The sequence below is a fragment of the Dysidea avara genome, chromosome 11, assembly GCF_963678975.1.
Source record: "Dysidea avara chromosome 11, odDysAvar1.4, whole genome shotgun sequence".
Classification (NCBI taxonomy): Eukaryota; Metazoa; Porifera; class Demospongiae; order Dictyoceratida; family Dysideidae; genus Dysidea; species Dysidea avara.
The window spans coordinates 13,749,112-13,773,349 of NC_089282.1; the positions used below are offsets into that span (position 1 = coordinate 13,749,112).

A 24,238-nucleotide genomic window follows, 5' to 3' on the forward strand; every position below is an offset into this window, starting at 1 on the left:
TTCAAAGTGTTATATTCTTTAGTATGATTCTGTTTCAAGGATTCAATTTGGTAAGTATGATTCTGTTTCAACGTTTTGATATCCTGGTCATTGTTCATCTGTAATGTTTTAACTTTATCTGAATGATTCCGAGTAAGCTGTTCAATTGTACGCTCGAGCCTTTGCTTTTCGATAGTGATCCGCTGGAGCTCTAACGTCAACGTTCGGTTTGCTCGGACGAGTGTAGAATAGTGTTCCATCCCAGAGTACACCAAACATGCAAAGTAGACGCATGCCAACGCAGATATCACAAAACATACTCCAGTAAGTGCTAACTGGCTTACTTCCTCCTGCTGCCCCCGCGCTACTTTTACATTCTCCTGATGTGGATCATCTATGTGCGCTTGCACCTCTAAGTTCCCTTCATCTTCAACGTCCATTATATCTTCTCCACGGACGGACGGGAAAACCACTTGGAGAATCAATTCAGATAACGGGAATTTCTCTTTGACTGGGGATTTCTAAGGGACTTTACCTTGACGTCATTAAAAATTCAGTCTGGCGACGCCCGCGTAATAGGTATTGAAGGGGGCGCGTGGTTTTAATATCTATAATCGCGTTTACCCCCCGCCAAAATCAGCTGAGTCGTGTATGTAGTCTGGTAGATAAAACTTGTAACCTGGAAAAATATGAAAAGTTTGGTATCATTAAAGCTCTTTTCTCATAGAACACCATATCCAAAGTCTCTCTTGGGGAATTTGTTTTATATCAGTTTAAAATTTCCATGTGTTTTCAATCAGCATGTGCAAAGAACAAGCACTGCTAATAATTGTGACCGGATCTGAAAAAACCCCACATGTTTGAATGCAATTTTAAACTTACATTTTCTTTAGAAGTTTCACTGATCAGCTCTAGAAGCCAACACTTTTGAAATTACAGCACTACAAAGTGGTAACAACAGAATTGAAATCAGTTTGTACAGTGACAATACGGAATGTACATTAATGCAAACTGCAAACTATAATACATATGTAAAACCATAGTACTGTGCTTGTGATAGATTTTTACTGATACTCAACAAATAATTAAGTTGTAACTGACGATTACTATTCTATTAGACAATAGCTGTCGACCGTTTGTTACAGAAATTACATGCAAACAGTTAAACAACAGTAAAAAAAATTTCCCCAAATTGCCGGGATTTTTTTGGGATTTTGGATAATTATGTTATTCTCCGTTAAATTTCACACAAAATGATACCAAAACTGCTTTTATACCATTTTCCCCGGGTACTGACATAGCCTTTTTTTGTATTTAACTACCGGACTATAGGGCCTAAACATAGCTCTACACAAATTCGTAGTATCACTATGTACATATAGTGTTGATGTGATGCAATGTCAGCATAATAGCTACATCTGATTGGTTGCAGTTGTTTGATGCCCAGGCCTAGTGTACTTTTTGGACACACTTTTGACTTAAACTTAAAACATGAAAAAAAATTGTGTATGATTCTGAGCCTGATCTCACTACTATTCACCAGTCATCAGAGGCCTATCCACTGTGCTACCACTCCTATATACCTGCCAGCTTCTTGAGAATTTTTGACTATTTTAAATGCAAGACAATACAAAACAATGATCTATATTAAAGAAGATAAAGCTTAACCCAAACCCTATAACCCTAATTTTGGACTACTAGAACCATGAGAATAGATTCCATAGATAGCATAGAGGGTGCGATATAGCACCCTCTACTATCTGTGGAACCAATTTCGTTAATTTTTTAAATAACAAAAGCGTTGCTGAAAAAAAAATTGCCTGGGGTTTAGCTACACCTCTGTTCTTTGGTAGCGGTTAGATTATAAGTATATTTTGCAACTTACTTAAAATGTAGAAAGCGGACAAGGAAGTAAGTGTATTTGTAATCGTTACTGTATGAGTCAGTATCTCACAGGCCAATTGTGTTTCCTACGTAACAATCGATGAGAACGAAGTAATCAAAGTGACTCCATCCCCATCAAAGCATCGGAAACTTAAAATGAATGCCTATATATAGTGTGTCACTATAACACTCCACTATATAGCTATATAATGTTACACTTCTTGTAGCACTTTAGCACTCCTCTGTAACAGTGTCATCACAGCACCTTTAATTCACAGCATCATTTTTAGAGTGCTGAATAAAACATGCAACTGGACACCCATAAAGTGCTATGATTACTCCTGAGTGTGCTGAACACATTTAATTTATGTTCAATGATTTTACTATGTACATATAGACAGCTATAAGGAAGTACTAGTCTAAGTACAGTTGCCCTTTCTGAATAATTGCAACCTTCCGCTCTTCTGGTAGAAGTCCTTGGTGTAAGGGTGATTGAAAAATCAAAGTCAGGATTGCATGATGCAAGTCCATTCATTTGACAGTTCTTTTAAGAAGTAGGTTGGAATAATTATTATATGGTGTGGTATAGTTGTGTGATAGTTTAATGCACTGGCAACTTCCTCCACAGAAATTGAAATATACAGTATTTTAACAGTCAGGAAAAGGAATATCATTACTTGTGTACTGCTGACACGACTTATTGGGCAAATATTGATCATATGCTAAGTGAATTAGGTTTTCAATTAATATTGTTCTGGCATTCCTTCTTGTACAAGCAGACTTCAGCACTGTATTATGATTACTTTGCTCTATTGTAGCTGCCTTCTTCTTGAGAACTGTTTAATGACAGGAGAAATCCGGGGATGGTTGTTTTTAGTGGAAATGAGCTAAATGGTATCAAATTAATTGAGGCAAACATCACACCATTTTAAACCAATCCACTGTGTATAAGAGTAGCTCTATATAATTACTGCCAGGTTGTAGCCCGGTCTACATACAAAATGTAACCCAGGCAGCTCCTTTGATCTGAGGTGTGAAAGTGTTACATGTAATAGTTATACTATGGGCATGAGTGCTTTGCCTGATATATACACACAAGCACGAGGACCGCAGGCCCGAGTGCAATTACGTATGTACAGGTATATGCAGGCAAATCACGAGTGCCCGTGGTATAACTAATATGTTCTACTTTAGCATGTAGACCCACCTAATTGGCGAAATCTTTAGTTGCTATACCCCTCATTATAGGGAACTAAGTAAGCTGTGATTGTGGGATTGAATTTTGACAAACAAACTGTGATTGTGGGATTCAATTTTAATACATCAAACAGTAGTTTGATTTTATTATTGCTAATATAGCAATTTTAAGAGACTATAGTGTTAATTATGTTACTTTAATTGCTACGTTTACAAAAGTAAAAAACAAACTACTGTTGATGTATTAAATTGAATCCCACAATCACAGGTTGTTTGGCAGAATTTAATCCCACAATCACAGCTTGCTTGATTCCCTATATATAAGAGTAGAGGATAACAGTATAACATCAAAGAAATCTGATGATTTCTGGATAAAGTGTGCACTCCTACTAAGTGTGCAATGTCTCAAGTTAGCAAGATATACGTACTGCCTTAATGAGATATACCCACTGGTAGCAGTGCATACATCTCGTTAATATTTTGAGTCAGTGTGATGTGATATTTATACACTGGCTTTTCTGATCTGAGGTGTGAAAGTGGTACATATATTATATTATATGTAACACTTTCACACATCAGATCAAAGGAGCCGCCCGGGCTGCATACAAAATGTAGCCGGTCTACAATTGGGCAGTGATTATAGCTATGGACGTTGATGCTGAAATCGATTGTGGGGATTGATCAACACTGATGTGATTGGGATGCACGACTTGGATTTCGCTATGAAAACCATTCAGACGGAGAGCGTTTTGTTATCCTCGGCGCCATCCTATGAGTTGAAAAATATTGGGTTAACAGGGGTGTAGCCAGGATTTTTTGAAGGGGGGTTCCAGCACCAGCATTGAGTTACTAGAAGCAGGGGTCTGGGGACGCAGCCCCCAGCCGCTGAGAGCCTTTCAATATTTTAATAAAGCAAAACTCAGCAAATTGCTATATTTTATGCAAAAAGTACATTAATTATGATGCAATAAGTACCCCTGGGATGAAGGTAGTACTAGATAAAGTCACCTAGTGGAAACAGATAGCATAACACATAGAGACACATATAGTAATCTGTAAGTGATGGTTATATCTCACTGTGGTATAGGAGCCATGAATCCACTGATACAAATGACAATCAAAACAAGAGATAATAAACATCTTAATGATTAAGACAAAATATACATTACAAGCATACAGGGGCCTAGACACAAGGGTACCATGTGCTGAAGGATCAGTACAGGAGCCCTGGAAAGACTTACATTAACTAAAATTAAATTAAATTACAATACACCAAAAAAATCTACATATATCTATATGTAATACTTAAAGTTTACCTAAGGTGGTCTAAAGGATCCCAGTCCAGGGAGGCTCTAGAATTAAAAATTCTGTAAGAACAGGACACAGCAATGCGAGCTGCCTGCTCAAACAAGGATCTTACGATTTTTTTTGGCACTTCACAAGCAGTAGCCATTTGAGCAATTGTTTCTGACAAAAAGTGGCCTAAACAACCAATTTCAATGGGAACAAGATTGACAGTTAACCCAGAAAGCTGAAGGTCATATTGCAAGGAGCTATATCGATCTTCTTATCTAGCTCTAGCAGCAAGAAGATGTTGCTGGGTATTAGTTGGTACTGTCAATTCGAACAAATCATTAGAAACCAATACCAAGTCAGGCCTGCTGAGGGTGGAGGAAAGATTGGTTGGGATGGTACTAGGGGGGCTGGAACTAGCTAGATAACCTGGAAGGTCTGTAACTATACAAATATGCATAGCATGAATTCATTTTGCATAACACAAGTGATAAATTACTGGAGCTCTATATCTTTAAACACTGCACACCAAAGCTATAGCAGTATATATAAGGTCATGCTAAGTTTTGCATTTAATGTTGGAATGTCTGAAAAACTTCATATGGACATGGATATTTACATGCATGTTCTATTAGAGTACACCCGACTGCTCTATTAGAGTATATACCTGACTGCTCTATTAGAGTATATACCTGACTGCTCTATTAGAGTATATCGATCTTTTTAACAAGTTTTGAAGAGGGCTCATGTTACCTCTGTAAATCCTTCCCTGAGAGATGAATGTAAGTTTTATCAATTGTTGTGCTGTGCCATTACACTATATTGCTCACTCATTTTGTCCTGCCACACTAAATGGTGTGTTAGAATCCTGCTTGCAGAAGTCTAAATTTTACAGGGGGGGGTCCTGAACCCCCCCGGAACCTCCCCCTCCCTACGCCCCTGGCTAAGGTGAAAACTAGTGCTATGGCTTATTCATTCGATTTTCCTAACGTTTTCGAATATGGACACAACCTCATCACAAAGCTAGCACTATGCATGGAGTAACCACTCTACAAGCAAGCTTACCTATCTAGGCCTTAAGTGAAATGCATAGTTTTCCCATAAACGATTCAACTTAGCACTGATTTCAATTGTACTTAGCTGATTAAGTAATTACTTTATTACTTGTAACTCCTGGCCACTGGTACAGGAAACTAGAGGACCATCAGTGCTGCTCTTGCAGCACTGTAAAGCTTTTAAATAAATAATAAATAGATTAAAACATTAAACTCGCGTAAAGGAAATTCTCCGTGATATCTCTAGGATATGTCCGTTTATCATAACCAAACGTAACCAGAACGTACTAGTTGCTGACCCATAATCGAAAATTTTAGGTATGCATAGAATACAGCCAGTGGCTACACTCGTATTGGCTTGGGTGATTGATCATTAGTCATCGCTTCTTTCGGCATCAGGCTACAGTGTGATGGAATTCACTACCACCTAATTTATTTGATGACGTTACTAATTTTCATGATGGTCTGCTCAAGTACCTACATGACTTGTCTTGAATTGTTTGTTCTTTTGTAATTTAATACGGTTGTAATAGTTATTTACACTGTTAAAACAGAAGTGCTATGGTAGCACCTATGGTAGGTGCTATTGAGCAGTCAAATTTTAAGCTTTTATATAGATGCTATGATAGCACCTCTCATAGATGTTACAATGACACCTTCTGTAAGTGCTACCATAGCATCTTTTGGTGCTACCATAGCACCTTTGACAGGTATCAACACCATATTATTATACAAACATTAATAAATGAAAATAAAATACATCTGTACAGTAGTTACAAACTGCATGCAGTTCAGTTATTAGGTTGCTTGGTTTTCTTTAACAAGCCTGCAAGTACAAAAGGATAAATAATTGTTATATGCATGAATTTGTTCACATACCATGTATGGTACGGTGCTTTATACATCTTCGACCATTATGCAGGACTGGAAGGGGTGGAGTTATCACCAACCGCACTTTACTTGTACATTTTCTACATTCCTCCTATCAATAGTTGCATTTACCAAGTACAAAACAGTTTGACCACAAAAACTTACAATAGTTTCTGTACAAGCTGGTTACTCCACCACCCGTGTTATTTGTTTCAAGCTGCTGTATGGTACAACATGTAGTAACAATAGATGTAAGCATAACAGCTTACCAAAATCTTTAGACAGGTGAGATCTTCATGCAGTAAATCATGTTTCTTGAGAGTAACTATTATGGACATTTAAGTCAAGCAAATATAATAGCTTTATACACACGTACCATTTTGACATCATAAATATATTGGTATATAGCACAAAATCCAATTGTTCCTATCATTCCTGCACAACTTCAAAATGGAGTTAGAATAATGTCACGTAACCAGAATACACACTAGCAGATAAAGGAATTCATATCAGTCACGTTGCAACTATGGGAAAACATAACATGAATAACTGAAACAAATACAATAAAACATACTTTATGATGTAGGTAACCTAAAATATTATATGTAGATACCTATAATAACGTAAACAATAAGTGTCAGAAAACAGGTCTCCAACTAATCTGTGTTACAGCTGTAGCTCACACCTACTCCTAAGAACTGATGGTTCTGAAATAACACACTAAACATAGCCTCAGAATACAACACTGAATTGCAAGCAACGAACCACCTGGTTAACATCTCAACAGCAAGTTACCAAGACTACATCACAACATGTATTCATCCTGAGTATGTAAATATGTAACAGGTAAAGTCCATTACATATAACAGAGAACTAACCCTCAGTCAAAAATCTTTCCAAAACAACCTTTGTAACCTACACAATATAGATAGGCTTATAAATATCAAATACGTATGGAACCTATAGAAATGATAATTCTCACCTAACTTGTATGTAATACATTCATTAGTACAACAGCAGGAGCTGCAGCTGAGGAGGAAACAGTGAAATCCTCTGAAATCATCCAACTATAGTAGTCAAGATGGTATAATCTCGCAGACAACACAACAGAACACCATCAGTGCTATCTGATTAAATCTATATGCCAGCGATGGACTTCTACAAAACAGAAATAACACATAATATATAGGACATAACAATGCTAAGTAATAGTTAGACTTTGGATCTATGTAATTCATTAACAACAATCACTCAATGTTGTCATGGATTCTCAGGTGGTGATTTGTTGCAAACACTTCTTTACTTCATGACCAACCTATAGTAGTTTATTGTAACAGCCACACAATGATAGTACTGGTGTTAGCCAGTCAGACAGTTCCAAGTATGGCAACTTTACAGCATACACCACACAGTCGGTGTCAAACAAAAATGTAAAAATCCTTCTCACAAAGGGTCTCGTGTACATAATCCCTATGAGTGGAGCTGAACTTCAAAGGGGCAGACAACATACACACTTTAACTCTCTGGCCTGATATAGCATTTCCTTTTTCCTATACTGACATGTAAATGCCTGAAGTAAGTGACAAACCATAGTATGGTGCGGCACTATAGAACAGCATTCTCATACCCCTGGCTCAGTGCTAGAAAAACAGGATTAGGCGTAAATTTACCATAATATATCTTTTTCAAAAACATGTGCATGCTTTTCTAGACTGCTTTCCGCTCGGTGTACAACTAGTACAGCAAGAGGCTGAGCCATAGATAGTATACTGACCACAGACACTATGGCTGAGCCCAACATACTTAGGTTAGAAACTTGAACTCAGTGAGAAGCCGATGCCGGACATTGAAATTACATTTGCAATACAGTCAACTAATACCTCAGTACAATACTTACATGATGTTATCGTCGTCCGCTACTGGAGTTTTAGACTTTGCGTGGCCAGCCACAAAACTTGACCGAGCACAGCGGCTCTACTAGCTACGACTAGTGACGCACGGTATAAACGCCGCCTTATTACAACCCAGCTGTGTCTTCTTCCTGTTTTTCTTCTTTATTTCCAGATAAGGCATTTTCCTTCGGCAAAGCACAGCTTAAATGTTGTCACCATGGTAACTTACTGGCTACCCATTCCAAAAAAAGAAATTATTTTTATCACGTGCGCTGTCTCACAGCTGCGAAGCGACAGAAGCGATATGTACCTCTCGTCCTCTTCTGTGCTAGCGTACCCGAATAATGAAGTAAAATCAGTAAGTTGGAATCGTTCCTTGCTATATAGGCTAATGCTAATACGTGATTAGTGTAAATGTTTCCGGTTTTGTACTTACACGTGTTTTGTACTAGTACTGAGTTGTGTTTGCAGTTGCTACCTCCACTTCATTACCTTGTGTTAGTTCGTGACTGGGGTAAACGAAACGCTTTAATTGATGATTGATTGATTGATTCAGCCACTTCCTCAAAGGGCGGGCAGTCATTTTCATTAAAGTATTGAAGGAAGCACCCAAATCACAGCAACAGCAGGCTATCTGTCACACAAGGATTATCAAAAGACTCCTTAAGGGTTATTTTACCGGCATCCGAAGCAGGAAGAAATGCTTTCCTTAGATGCCTAGTTTCTCTAAACATCGAAATACTAGCACGCATGATCAAATATAGTAGTAATGAATTTAGAGGCAGCAGAGTGGAATAGTGATGTGGGCAAGAGATGAGAAACTTGTATCCTGATTCACTGTATTGAGTAATCTAAATCTAGGTACATTACAAATGAGACTGTCCTGATTACCAATTGTACTACTGTTGTGGTGGAAACATTTGCCACACCCATAGCAAAAGGCTGTCTGTTTTGGTGGAGGAGGTTGACCAGCACAGAACTTGCTGTGTCAATAGGCCAGGTGTGTCTGACCCAAACCGTTTGGTCTCCTAGATACCAGCTACAGAAAGCTCAGTATACCAGGCATCCGGTTCTTGGCAATACCAAAAAGCACTTCAATATACAAAAAGGCCTCTCACAACGCAGCCAGTGACAGCCACGACACTGAATAAACTACTTCATACTTCACTCATAGTTGCCTTTTGTATTTGTTAAGCTTATAGCTACTCTATGGCTTTACCTTACCACATAAAAGTTCACCATACCATCTGCTGACATTAAAATTGTGTAGTTGCCATGCTGTTCAGTTAGCTAGTATTGGTCAGTGTATTTGCTTTTGCCTCTGGATCTTGTTGATCATCATTACTGCATTGTTCATGCCTGTTATGTAAATGTTTGTACTGAAGTGTAGCTAACTATGTATATGTATGTATGTATGTATGTATGTATAACCAATAGTTCATAATATATATAATCTAAGGAGAGTGTTCTACTCTCATATATCCCTGTAGAAGGGCGTATCGTGAAGTTATGATGTAACGACATGATGTTGTAGTTTGTGATGTATGGGCAGCCACAAAAGTGCAAGTACCATTTTGCACTTGTAACGTTCAGGAAACAAAAAATGCCCACACTCAAATCGCTTAGCTTTGCCATATTTCCAGCAATTGTCTGGAGGACGCTTAGAAATACCCGAAACAGGTACACAAACTATGTGACTTCTTGTTTGGTTAACACTAAAAATCTTCTGGAAAAAGCATTGAATTGAACCAACGTGCGGCACAAGCCATTTGGAACTATCTGTACTTTAATACATTTCCATTAGTTTTCACTGTGTGTAACGGGTTGAACATAGCTGACAACGAAGCGTAATGGTAACTTCACTTTTCACACGATAATTGATATAGCTGGGGCACGCGGTGCCTTTTCAGATGCGGTATGCGTGGGGTCACCAGCTATAATAAAATTATTTACAAAAAAGTTAACAAACAAGTACACGAAAAAATTTGGAATTTTCAACTACAGTAGGGACCATATAGCACATTGATAAAAAGTACTGAAACAAGTTGGAGTAGTCCATGATATTAAATCACTGTAATACAATAAGAAGTGTTATATCCCTACTGTGCATTTCCGTTATGGTATCTTGAGCACAGTAGGGATATAACACTTCTTATTGTATTACAGTGATTTAATATCATGGACTACTCCAACTTGTTTCAGTACTTTTTATCAATGTGCTATGGTCCTTACTGTAGTTGAAAATTCCAAATTTTTTCATGTACTTGTATAATCAGGGTTAGTTATACCAAGTTCATAATAATTTATATATACTGAGGAGAATATATCCTACTCTCACATACCCATGTTCAACTAATGACATCATTAATAGGAGAGAAATGGGAGAATTCGGAAGTGCTATGTCATAATAATATTATTGATTGAATGCGTGCCGAACAACGTCATTAGCAACCTAAACTAAGTGCAACTCTAAGAGTTTCTACAATCATTCCTTCATGGGTTAATATTTGTGGCTTAGTGTAGCAATTACTGTACAGTTCTTTGTTTTATACAGACGAACTTATAGCTCACAGAACAAGAGCCAAATCCCGTCCTGTAATAATAGAGCATAGTGACGAAGGTAGCAACATAACTAATGACATGATGCAACCGGCAAATTAATTACTTCCAGTACAACGAGGAGTGCCAGTGCATGAAATGGAGCTTCCAATCCCGTGTTATTAGTATAGTATCTATGGTAGTAGCATAGTATTTTTGTGGCATGGCATTTAGATACATTGAAACCTCTCTACCTCTGTAATCCAGAATAGCTCTATATAATCTGACATTGTTTGTATACCAAAAAGACTTTTCTATGTAATATACACGACATCCTTGCTAATCCAACACAATTTTTTATCCTGACTAGTATTGGATTATAGAGGTTTTGCTGTATGCTCCGAAATAGCACTGCATGCCCGGCTTCCTTGGTGTTCCATTCATCTTTGCTGACAGCGAAAGGTGTAGATTTGGTGGTAGCAAAAATACACAATAGCAATGCAAACAAAACTATCCACTGTAGAACAAGCTAAGTAGTTATGCTTCAATATACAGTTGCTATAAGTTCTTTCTGCTAACTTGTTCATACCAGCTGTTCACACAAGTGACTGTCTGAATTTATTAGATACGAAGTAACAAGAATTTTCAAGTAGTGTTTGACTTTAGATTGAAGTTATTTTAAACACGTTTGGTGATGGATGGCTAACAGTCACGTAGGTTAGACAAAGTAGATTACTGCAGAATAGACTTCTTGGGGATGGAATGTTTTGTCACTAATAAATTCCAGCAGTTACTTAATTGTGTGTGACAGCTGGTATAAGCAAGTATAGCAGAGAAAACTTTCAGTTTTATAGCGATTATGTATTGAAGTGAGTTAAAAAGTACCTGATTTGCTCTAGAATTGATACTTTGTGTGCATTCTATTTAATGATCACCCCAAGGCATTGTCAGCAGGGTTGCTATGAAGTAAGGAGTGTATAGTGCTATAGAAGGCATAAAAATTTAGAATATAATTTTCAATTACTCCATTATTCCACCGTTTTGTTATTCCGTATTCCAGATTGTGTCTCCCACCTTGTTTTCTGATATACTCCATGCCTTCAGGCATAATAACATGTTCAAAATCTACAATGAATACGCATTCCTAGTTACTGTGTGAAGATGTAATAGGACACATTAAATTATGTCACGTGAGCATCATTGTTGCCATGGTGCTTGGGATGGCATTAGTATTATTATGAAAGATCCAGTGACTTTTAGGAAAGGCTACAGCAGAAGCTGCCATGGAAAAGATAATTAATTTGAGTGTATTGTAAAAAAGAGTTTAACACCCTGTTCACACTACCTTCTAACCTTCTACTTGTAGTTTTGTAGCAATTGTATATTGAAGTATATTAGAAAGTAGCTTAGTTAACTTGTTCTACAGTTGGTATTTTGTGTTCATTCTATTTAATGATCAACACCAATGCGTTATTCTGCTATCGCGATTGTGTTGTAAGCAGGGTTGCTATGAAGTAAGGGTACTATGTACTTGAGGATTTATAAATTCCATACATTGTGTCTATGTAACTGCTTTAGACTCCATTAATACTACACTTCCAATGCTGTTTCTGCTGTAGCATTGGTAGAAGTGGCTGCATCTTTCGTGATAATACTAGTGCCATGGCAACCATGCATGGTTACAGGGCTGTGCTGGCTTTTTAGTGACTGATATGCAGCAGTAACAACCCAGAAAATGTTTGTCCAACTATATGAGTCCATCTACCTGTGCACCACTGATTTGCATGAAGCCAGGTCCTTTATAAGGATAGAAACTGCTAATCAAGCAGCCACACCACCCAGAAAAGATGTCTGTTAAAACCAGCCTCGAGTAGTTTGAGTACAGTAGATCCTCAGTTATCCGAACCTCATTTATCTGTATCCTTGTTTATGTGAAATTGGAAATGACTGTTTTATTAGAGTATTTTAAGTGCAAGCTAGTGAATGTGCAATTAGAGTACAGCAAATGTGTGGACTTCAGTTATCTAAACAATTCACACTTTTACCATTGCTTGAGACACATTGGGGTTTGGATAACCCGAGGGTCCACAGTAATGCTGTGGGTAAAACCAATAGACTGGTAGTGTATCTATCCACTGGTGGTGTTCGTTTGATTTGCCTGATGTAGGATTTGTAAATCACATATGGATAATATAAATTGTCATCTCATATTATACAACATATGATGCTAAATGAATACTTTCTTAATGTTTTACAATTCTAGCTGTTCCATGGCACTAATAGCCTGCAATGCACTTCCTGTAAAGGATGTAGTGGTTGGCAGTTTAAATAATGTAGTTTCAATAAATACATATGTATTCCTAGCCTTTACAGGATATGCCATATCCATAACATAGAACCATGCTATCAGACCAACGGCTGCTTTAATAAAACTGGTGGTGTCAAATAGTTCCTCGCTTTCGGATATCACCAAGAACTGATCAGCTTTCTTATTGATGCTATGATAGCACCTCCGGTAGGTGCTACAATGACAGCTTCTGTAAGTGCTATTGGAACTTAAGAATTCGGCGGCATCGACTCTACCTGATGGTGTTACTATTGCCAGGCATTCAACAACGTCCTTGGCAAATGACTTTGGGGACATAGGCTTCTTCTTGGGGGTCTCACCGATGATATCTGCAGACACATCCAGGAGACTACCGTCCATGTCTTCAATAATGCTACTTATGTGGTGGAGAGAAAAAAAAATGTAAATAATAAAATGTTTAATTTTAATGCTGTAGTAAGTTAAGATATGTGTTAAGAGGTGATTGGTGAGAGAGAAGATGGTAGACGGAACTCTGTGATGTTGTTCAGAATTCCAGGAGACTCTGACAATATTATTGTCAATAGTCAGGTAACTAAGAACTTAATACTAGTATTGGAACTTAAGACTTAAGTTGGAACGTAATTCTTAGGTTCCAATTCTTAAGTTCCAATACAGAGTTCCGTCTACCATCTTCTCTCTCACCAATCACCTCTTTAACACATATCTTGACTTACTACAGCATTAAAATTAAACACTTTATTATTTACCTTTTTTTTTTCTCGCCACCACACAAGTAGCATTATTGAAGACATGGACAGTAGTCTCCTGGATATGTCTGCAGATATCATCGGTGAGACCCCCAAGAAGAAGCCGATGTCCCCGAAGTCATTTGCCAAGGACGTTGTTGAATGCCTGGCAATAGTAACACCATCAGGTAGAGTCGATGCCGCCGAATTCTTAAGTTCCAATATCTTTGTTCCGGGTTTAACCATCCCCTTCAGTAAGTCACTAACAGCCCGTTTACACTACAGTTCGATTCATGTGAGATTGATCCAGCTCGATCCGGGATCGGTTGTTGAGCTGCACAACCGCTACTTTAGTAATTTCTCATACCCATATTCTGTTTATAACAGGTGAGTGCGAAGCCGGTAAGTGGATTGAACCAGACCCACATCCCTAGCAGGTCCAACTCAGATTGGTTCAGTACGGTTTGGTTTGATTCGTTACGCATTTACATTAAGCTAGAAATCGCTCTAATTTGAAACAGGTCAAAACAGAGGGCTAGTGTAAACGGGCTGTAACTTTAACTAATTTGGTTGAGGTTATCAAGTTGAAATTTCAAGGTTTGCCCATCCAAATAATAATTTTTAAACCAGGCATGTGCCTGGTTTACTGAAATTGTTTTCCGAAAAGTGTGTGTGTGTGTGTGTGTTTGTATGGATGTATGTATGTATATTTGTTTGTCTTTCCGCACCCATGTGAGTAAAGCTTTGTTTGCTAAAAACAGCCTTTATGTGATAAATAAGGGCCATATAGAGCCTGTATTAAACTTCTGGGCAGGTAAGCTTTGGTTTAAGACAATTAATACGTGCAGTTTTATAAGGACGCAGTAAAGGCCTTTCCCATGGGCTTTTCGGATGTCAAAAGCTATAAAACAACACAGCTGGCCTCCTAGGCTACCGGGTATAACAAATTCCTTCGAGTTGAAAAGGGGGTGTGCCCGTACATATGGGAAGAAGATGTAGAGCAGTTTTGAGGCTTTGCCTTGAGAATTTGTGTTAGAAATTGTTATAGACGAACTATAAAACAGTTAAGAAGATACTTCTGTACATTATTAGTGGGTTAAAGCATTTTGTTTGAGGTACACCTCCTTAGCAACGTAATTGCAGAATTACAAAATATTTCATAAAGTACTAAATACAAATTACAATGATTCAATTGTGTATATAGCAGCAAAGTAAAACCCAATATAGATATTAGTTTAGCACACTGCTAATTAGGCTTGTTTGCTGCATTTTTTGAATTAGAAGAGGGGACGGCCTTAACCCTCCGTATTTGGGGCGCCCTCAGGACAAAGGGAGCTTTTAAGTCTTTCTTTTCTATTGGTGGCATTTGTGGGATTGTTGGATGGGGTTGTTGAATGGGTTTTCCCTAAACTACCTTGTTCTGGTTCTTTGTTCATCGGTTATACTGGGGTGGGGATGTTGTCCATGAATTCATCGATGTTAATACCATTGAAATTGTCTTCTTCACTGGTGGAGTTGGTGTTGTCAATGTCAAGTTGTCGTAGGATTTCTCATAGGACGATGTTGAGGTAGTATTGGCCATTCTATGTGTGTGTATGCATATGTGTGTGTGTGAGGAGAGAGGGAGAGAGAAAAAGAAAGGAGATGATCACAGTGTGAATGAGATTAAACTGGTAGTGTCAATAGTCCACCACCAGTGTTGGTACCTTTCATCAGTTCAAGGGCTTTCTTTTGTTGTATAGTATGCTGTAGAGATTGTCATTATATTGTACTGTATATGAAGAACTTGGCTTTTCCAGCCAAAAATATCACCCTAAAACCCTTTATGATAGCTGGCAGCATTGGTTAGGCACAGCAAAGCCCAAAAATGTCTTCAGACCAACTCTAAACCCTTCTAATACAGCTGTACGTACTAGGGCTGAAACAAATACCCGTATTATCCGGATATCTGGATGATAGTTTACTATCCGGATAGTAGTTTGAAGCCAACTGGATAGCTTCTTATTATTTAAAGCATTTTATCTGTTGTTTGCGAGTGACCATGCCCATCGCTAATGACGAAGCAAAGTAGTATATGCTGCTATATAAGTCGTAGCAGAAGAGTTTTCGCCTGTTCTTTACTACTGGAAAAAGTACTGTAACAGCTGCTAGCTAGATCTTGTTTCCGTGTTTTCTCCAGCTGCCAATCTTGTTACTGCAAAGCAACACTGCAAGATTACCACAAATTATTTGTTCTCATAATGAATTCTAGTTCTAGTTAAACAAGGATGTTTATAATAACTTAAATGTTTGTAGCCACTATCTGTAGGATATCTGGAAAGGTTCTGTTTAGGATATCCGGATAGTAAAAGTTGCTATCCGTCCATTTCAGCCTTAATACGTACATTTTACCACCGCTTCTGAGGTGCAAGATGTAGAATTTCTAGGTGAATATACTTGTGACTTGCTTCTTATCATGTCAAAACATACGAACATACATACTTTATACCAGAAGAGAACCAGACGTGTTTACACGGGAATGTACATTGTCATCACCATGTGATATCTTGATGTCACATCTCCCCCCTTCAACTCTGTTCAATAAGGTGAATGATCTGGGGGATGCAGAGTACAATATAACGGTCGGCCATCGGCCATTTTCCGACCAAGTGATACTGTTGACCAATCAATGTAGCCGTTGGTCGGCCATTTGTGCCGGTCAAAATAATTTCACAACTGTAATTCTTTATTATTAGTCTTTGTATTATTATAGTCATCATTATTATTATTTTTATCGTATCGTTACCTTTCCTTACCGAAGCTACTTCATTGCTGCGTGAAGTCTTGATCATCGACTCGATGCGCATGCGTACGCTAGAGCACTGCACCTCGTGTTTACCCCAATTATCGGTTATGGGTTACAGTCGATGTTGTGAAGAAGCGATCACTACACAGACTGCATGAGTGGCGCTTTCCAGGAGAAGAAAAGAAAGCAATATTTGCAAAGTGGAGGTACGATATTAAGTATAAGATGGCCATTTCGCAGGGGCGAATCCAGAGGGGGTTCAAAGGGTTCCATGGAACCTCCTTTTGAAAGAGCCTCTCTTACTCGAAATACACTAATAGAGCAGTCAAATCGAGATACTCTAATAGAGCAGTCAAATCGAGATACTCCAATAGAGCAGTCACAGTAGTCTTTTGAGGAGCAGTGTAGCAAGCTATGTATCTAGTTATAAACAAGGAAATATATATAGTTGGTGATAGCATCTATGGTGAGGGGCAGCTATTGTCAGCAGGTGATGACCTTTTTTTTTGGTCTCCAATTTACAGCTACGTAGGCTGAAGTTGCAATTCCAAAGTGGAACCCCCTTTTTAAAAGTCTGGATCCGCCCCTGTTTTGTGGGGTGGTAAAAGTGTTCTGCACACGGCAAGCTCGAGAGTAAGTTGCAATTGACAAGAGAAGCTTTAACAATAGCTAGTTGGATAGTTATAATTCAATTTGTGTTGACTCAACACCACTTGTAACAAAGCATTTAGCCCAGGTAAGTCTACAAACTGGCTGTACAATATATTGATTAGTTTTTTTTTTGAAAAATATGTATGCAGCAATACAAATTTTGTACATGTAGTACTAATAAACATAATTAATTCTCTGTAAAATGTATGTGCATAAAGTTCAGTGTAAGTAGCTGAAAGTGGTCTCAGATTCAATCTGAGTGATCCTTTTTCAAAAATTTTCTGGGGGAGCATGCCCCCACCTTCTAGAAGGCTTGTGCTTCACACTGTGGGGTGTGCTTCGCACACCAGGATAGTACACCTCTATCTTATGGCCATGCTATTTCAGAAATGGCCAATCAAATTTACTTTTGATTGGCCATTCTGTCCGAGCAATAATTTTCCCTTATATTGTACACTGGGGATGAATAGCAGTTCCTGGAACTTGTTGTCCTCTCATCTCTACCTTCTGTGCACTGTACACTGTATCCAAGTACTTCTCATTTCTCATGTTCAAGGGCTCATCCATTGTTAGTTTTTGTGGTCTATAAGCAGTTGTGGTAGATAAGCACTGGGTGCTTAGATGGCCTCTTCTGGTGCAGCGGAAACAAACAGCATCTTTGGCTGGGCAAGAGTGGTAAGGATGTGACCCCCTTCCCACATCTTCTACATCGTGGTCGATACACAGTTGTGGTAGGAAAAAAATAACAAAACAAAGAACATGTGCACTCCTCTTTATTGAGTAAACAGCATGAAATGCATAAAATTAGTAATAGTTTATTTACTCATTCAGAAATTTAATTTGAAATGCATATGTGGCAACTGGTTTTTGGTTACTAGTTCTTTGTGTTATATGATGTGTACATACATACTCACAATGTTGTTTTCAGAAAGCTGAAATGAGATCACACAGGTATGCACGACTTACCTACATGAACCTCATATGCAGATGTGACCGGATCTGTGAAAATCTGGCATATTGGTGCAAATTTACGGTATAAACTATTGATTACAATGCGTGAAATACTTGTGTATTTCAACAAAATAATTTTAAAAGTATATTTCTTTGTGAAGAAAAGGTCTAATGGTAAAACTTTGATATCAACTTATTCACCTATTCAAAGTACGAAAATCCTTGTTTCGCTGCAGTAGACCAACAGATACATTATGGCCTTTTGTTTATGTCATGTCAAAGTGTTCGTACGTGATGGACCTTTCTTCACTGATTTCGTGTTTGTATGTAGTGAAGAAAATGACACAAGGAAAAACTTACCCAGCAATGGTAACACGATGGTACAAGTTGCAACTCTATACTATTCTGTTCATACGTTACAACCGTTTTTGTAAGCACCTGTAATTTATCTTCCCAACGCTTGCTATACTAATCAATCTTCCTTTGTAGGGCAGTAACTCTGAAAGTTATTGGCATACATAGCTGAAACTTACCAAGAGTATACATTTGATTTTGTAGGTTATAAATATTGAATAATCAAGAATTCGAAAAATGTGCCATTGTACCAGGTTTTTGCAGATCCGATCATATATCATACTTCAAGTCACTCTACATGTTGTTGTGTACATAAGATTTGCGTGGTAGTCTAATGGGAATAGTGTCAATTAAAAACAAGTGCTAAATATTCTTCCTTGTCTCCTTTATGTCATTTACTAGTCGCCGCATGTACATGTGCACACACACACATGGTGTGGTATTTCATGGACCAGACTCTCAGACCAAACTAGAAACAACTTGTAAAATCTGCTCAGGCAGAAAGTGTTTTGGTGTTTTGCTCTTGATTTGAAAACGTTGATAGATAATGCCTGTATTATTGTTTTAAAAACCTATTTCCAACTCGTTTTGTGAGTCCAGTCTGCGAAATACAATAAGGCCAAGTAAAGTATAGAAGTATAGCTCTGTCTTGTTCCTGTGATACAAATTAGCATTAAAATGTAAGACTGGTATGTTCATGTTGCTGTTTCTAGAAAGCTGAAATGAGATCACATATGTGCAGTATGTATAACTCACCTATTTAAACCTCTTATGTGACCTGGTCTTAGAAAACCAGGCTATAGTCTATCAAATTTTGACCACTTTTTAAAGGTTTGACATTTAATAACTCTCTCTGTGAACATGATAAACAATAAACTTTTTCACCACTTTTGTACAAATTCCTGGAGACTTTCCTGAACTTTACAGAATTGTAATATTATATAAGAAAGCATATGTATTTTCAGGCTATAAGCCTGGTGTTGTCAGACTTGGTCACATGTGTGTATCACACTTTAAGTCACTTATCATGTCAATGTTGTTGTACACTACTAGAGTTATAAGATTTGTGTGCTAGTCTAATGGGCATCATTCGCTTATTTGAGGTGTTGTCTTGTAGGAGCAGATGGTACAATATGAGTTGAAGCAGAAAAGGACACAGGGCACACTGAAATGGTAATTAAATAAGTGCTAAATATTCTGTACACTTTTGTGTTATGTACTATAGTCACCACATGCACAGCTGGAAACAACTCCTTGTATATCTAATCCTGATGAGTACAGAATGGCTGAAGTAACATGCATGTCGTAACTACAGTATCAACCCTGACATTGCCAGTTCATCTAATTCACGTTATATCCTTTTTCTTCCCCCTCCCTCTCTTACAGTGGCCAGCAATGAAAGTCTGATTTGACAACCTAAGTCTCCACATCCTTCCCCAGACCCATTCATTAATAAGGGATGAAATGAATTTTATCATTAACAGAAGAGCCAGTGGTCTAAGCTGTTGTAGCAAGTCCTAGACATCCAATGAGACCTCTACCAAATGTGTTAGGATCTCAGGGGAACAATGGTGATGTTGTTGACGTCATCAAGCCCTATACTGAGGTATTCAGGGGTTAATATAAGGGGGCACAGGCCCTGCACCCCTTGGTTAGCTATGCATGGACTAAACAATAATGTAGCAAATACTTGTAGTGCTAAAGACGCCATAACTGATCTACAACTACTGGTACTGCTCTTCCTAAAGAGTCAGGAAGGTCACATATGCATTAATTTGTTTAAATTGCATAGCAGTATTAGAATTTTAGCTTTGTAGGGTGGTATGGCTATTCCTCCACGGGTTTAGCCATAATTTATAGCGAATGCACAACTACAAATTAGACTAGTTGATATTGAGCAGGTAGGTGGGCTCGAGACTACATGACTGGAACTAAGGATACTTACTGGCTCATCACTGAAGCCTAAACACCAGTGCTAAGTAGTGGAGCAGCAAAATCTATAGTAGAGCGGTAGCCTCTATCACTACTAGTATGCACAAGTACACGTGTTTTGTAAATATTCTAATAAACTGGTGCAGGTATGACCTCTGTGCTTTGTTTAGAAGAGCAGTACCAGCAGTTGTAGATTGGCAATGTCTTTGAAAGGCAACTAAAAGAGATAGATAATGCTTGGATAAAAAGCTGTTCCAGCTCAGTCCATCGGTCCAGTCTGCAAAATACATTTCGCCAATGCAATTAGCCTCTTGTTGCCAATTATAATGTACAGTAGCTATCCTGGAGCTTCACATTTTGCGGTCATTCTCTCACTTACACATTTGTTGAGCTAATTAACAAACTGTTGCAGTATGCTACACAGCTTGCTGTGATCTCTCAAATGTTCAGTGTGGGCCGGGGGCTCACAGAAATACCCTAGAAATACTGTAAAACACTAACACCTCATTTGCACTACCTTCTATAGTATGTTCAAGTTGAGCTTGTTCCTGAAAAATAGCTAAAAATTAAAGTGGGTTCTCAAGAGAATCGACATTTCAGCCAACCAGATGATTAGTGGTAACACCAAAGGTGTCAACAACAGACACATACTGTTTAGCTCCATTACAAGTTTGGGAAAAGGCTGTAATAAACACTGCACTTTTATGTCTTCCTCATAGGAAATGTATACTTCAAATTAGCAAAATTTCAAGGTCATGTCGTGTAATTGCATCCATGAGTTATTAACTGTTTTTGAGGATCCAGCTCAACACGTACATACTATAATCCAGGTATAGCACAGCATGGTTCAAAATAAATTGCAGTGTGAATTAATTGAGCCATACCAGACCAAGCCCAGCACAGCACAACAAGCAAAGGTGGGCTGGCAAAGGTTGGCCAGGATAGGGTGTAGTGTGAACGCATTCCAAGTGGGCTAACAATATATACAATATAACTTGTTTCTGTTGGCCACGCGGTAAGAATATTCTATGCTCTAAATCTGTTCTACAAAATGGCTACAACATACTGTACTTCTGGTAGACTCTGAGACACAGACGGCATGTTTATATTCGTGGCAAAAGAAGTACCCAATAGCTTAAACATGCCAGCTATAGTATTATACAACTTATCTCAGCAAGTTCTTTGCTTACTCGAGACAATAGTAGTGCTTTTTATTAAGCACCTAAATAACAAAAGCTTTTAATTAATGTGCAATTGTTTTACCTACTGTAACTAATTATTTGGCACTCGTACTATTGAGCTTGAGTCTGATGCGGTAGTTTGAATAAGAGCCAACCCGAGTTCAACATCTCGAGTTGAAAAATCCTGGCTAACCCGGATTAGTGTGAATAGGGTGTTAGACACTTGTTATAATTTAAAAATCATTTTTGAGGTCAGTAGATACCTTTGCTGTATCTTTGTAATTGCTGGGATGTCACCTCAGGTTTTAAATCCTCAAAGACACCTATTGCAAGTGTCTATTACTTGTGAGGTGTACTGATTTCAGGGGTCTAAATGTGTGTATGCTAATACAAATGGGACCACAGACAAATGTCCTGATTATTGAGGCATCTTTATTAGTGTGGTGCCCTAGTACGTACATGTCATGTGTGTACAAACACAAATGACACCAAGGACAAGTGTCCTACTTTCAGTGATCTAAATGCGTGGACAGTTATACAAATGGGACCACGGACAAGTGTCTTGATTATCAAGGTGCCCTGATTTCAGTGGTCTAAATGTGTGTGCACCAATACAAATGGAACCACAGACAAGAGTTCTGATTATTGAGGCTTCGTTATGTGTGAGATGTCCAGATTTCAGGGATTTAAAAGTGTGTACTGTAATAGAAATGGTACCATGTACAAATTTCCTGACTATTGAGGTGTCCTTATTCAGTGAGGTGTCTTGATTTTAGGGTTTTAAACTAATAAAAATGGGACCATAGACAAGTGTCCCGACTATTGAGGTATCCTGATTTGTGAGACACAAATGATTTCTTGTAATTGGTTGCATCTTTTTCGAAACCATGCACATGACAGACTTACGAATACTTAAGAATACTGATGGCTTATAGGCAAGACATTGCTCACTCGAAAATATGAGAATCTGCCAGCAGAAATTTTTGCAAATTGAACTTCGATTTGCACATTTCTCAAACATTTGGACCTCACATGTGGATTTGTTAGTTTGTTAGTACAGACTGTTCCTTGTTTGCTATAAGAAGCCCTAAGTTTTCAATTTTTGTATAAACATGAACCACAATGGTCTTGTAATATAATTAGGCCATAATGGGTCACATTACCATAAATACAAACCTAGCAATGGAAAATGGAATAATAGTGTTACTGGACATATTTTTCAAGTTGTAGGCAACACAAACAATGAAATGTCATTGAAAAGTAGAGATGGCTTGTTCATTTGTGTGGATGGAATATGGTGATTACAGTGAGAGAACATGATTACAATGAGAGGAAGGTACAAGAACAAGTTTCATGTTTACATTATAACCAATTATTTTTACAGGCATATACGTACCGTCTTAGCCACCTGAGATCCTATCAAGTGACTGGTATTATGCTGCCGTTTCTGCATAAATTTTTCCATGGCTGCCTGCCATTTCGTCTGCACCATAGCACATTTTGTTATTTTGTCCTGATTTCTGTCAATATTTGTATTTATGTATGTACTGACCTTATACTGTTAAGATTTTCACTTATGAAACAACTACGTAGTCAAGTTGAAGTGGCATAAATGAATTTATGAAAAAAAACTTCCAGTTCCAAGTTTAGCAGCTGCATTAACAGCTGTGATGCTAACAATATGCATACCCGGTAACTTATATGTTCATGCTCTGCATATGGCTACCCTGAACTACCCATGCGTATTTTGTTTAAGTCACAAGTTAATACAAAAGCAATTATTGGCAAATACTGCAGCATTTTTCATGCTCTACAAGATGCTGTAGCTAATATTCGAGTTTTTAAAAAGTGCTAAAACCATCGATGAAACTACATGATTGTGTCAGGTACAATTGCTGTCAGGATTGTACAACCCAGGGGCGGTGGAGCAGGCCAAAGAGTGAGGGGGCCAGGCCAGTTGTGCTGAAGACCAAAAAAAGGTCATTACCTGCTGAGAATAGCTGCTCTCCACCAATTATTTCTCCTTATTTATAACAACGCATACGTAGCTAAGTAGCCTTGCTACACTGCTTCTCTGAATACTGTGACTGCTCTAGATCTATTAGAGAATCCAGATCCTGACTGTTCTATTAGAGTATCTCGATCTTTTCTTGCAAACATTGTCCCATAAAAGCGGGGGGCCCGTGCCCCCCTCCGTCTCCACCAAATATGGTACAACCCCTGCCAGACGGGCAGCTGCCAGTATAGGCAGCCATTAGCGATGCAACACACGTTTTTACAATACGTTAACAAGTAAGTATACAAATGAGATAAGTTTTGTGTACCTCATTTCGCCATGCCATGCACGCATGGGAGATTTTTCACCACATCGTCTGCACACCCACAATAAGCGCACCAATGTTTTAATATTTAAGCGCCGCTCATAATGAGATGGCGAAGATGGCTGAAGCAGACGTAAAAGAGATTGTTTATAGTCTAGGTTAACTGCAGCTAAGTATTGTGCTATGGTAGCACTCGCAACGGGTGCTACTGAAAACAGCACCTGTAAAATGCTATCGTAGCACATTTTATAGATGCTATGGTAGCACCTGGAGTGCTACCATAGCACATCAGTTTTAACAG

At 38.2% G+C, this 24,238-nt stretch overlaps 2 long non-coding RNA genes across 8 annotated transcripts in view; one reads left to right on the forward strand and one right to left on the reverse strand.

Annotated features, from left to right (window-relative positions):
• The window catches only part of LOC136239165 (uncharacterized), a 35,550-nt gene extending 12,354 nt beyond the window's left edge, over positions 1–23,196 (forward strand). The window contains exons 1-5 of one of the 5 annotated variants that reach the window (XR_010693375.1): positions 8,427–8,528; positions 19,621–19,676; positions 19,729–20,109; positions 22,841–22,952; positions 23,001–23,196. This is a non-coding gene — a long non-coding RNA (uncharacterized lncRNA). Of the gene's footprint in view, positions 1–8,426; positions 8,529–18,176; positions 19,677–19,728; positions 20,110–22,840; positions 22,953–23,000 lie in introns of those variants that run through there. The other 4 variants (XR_010693377.1, XR_010693378.1, XR_010693374.1 and 1 more) reach the window with 4 other exon arrangements.
• Positions 6,131–8,389, reverse strand: LOC136238845 (uncharacterized). 3 transcript variants are annotated; one of them, XR_010693220.1, is made up of 9 exons: positions 8,176–8,389; positions 7,261–7,436; positions 7,157–7,193; positions 6,892–7,101; positions 6,655–6,802; positions 6,548–6,603; positions 6,444–6,498; positions 6,288–6,390; positions 6,131–6,234 (listed from the first exon to the last, which is right to left on the reverse strand). It is a non-coding gene; the product is annotated as an uncharacterized lncRNA (long non-coding RNA). The 3 variants fall into 3 exon arrangements; XR_010693221.1 differs by having other exon boundaries at positions 6,444–6,495; positions 6,853–7,101; XR_010693219.1 differs by having other exon boundaries at positions 6,853–7,101.
• Positions 23,197–24,238: the final 1,042 nt, after the last annotated feature.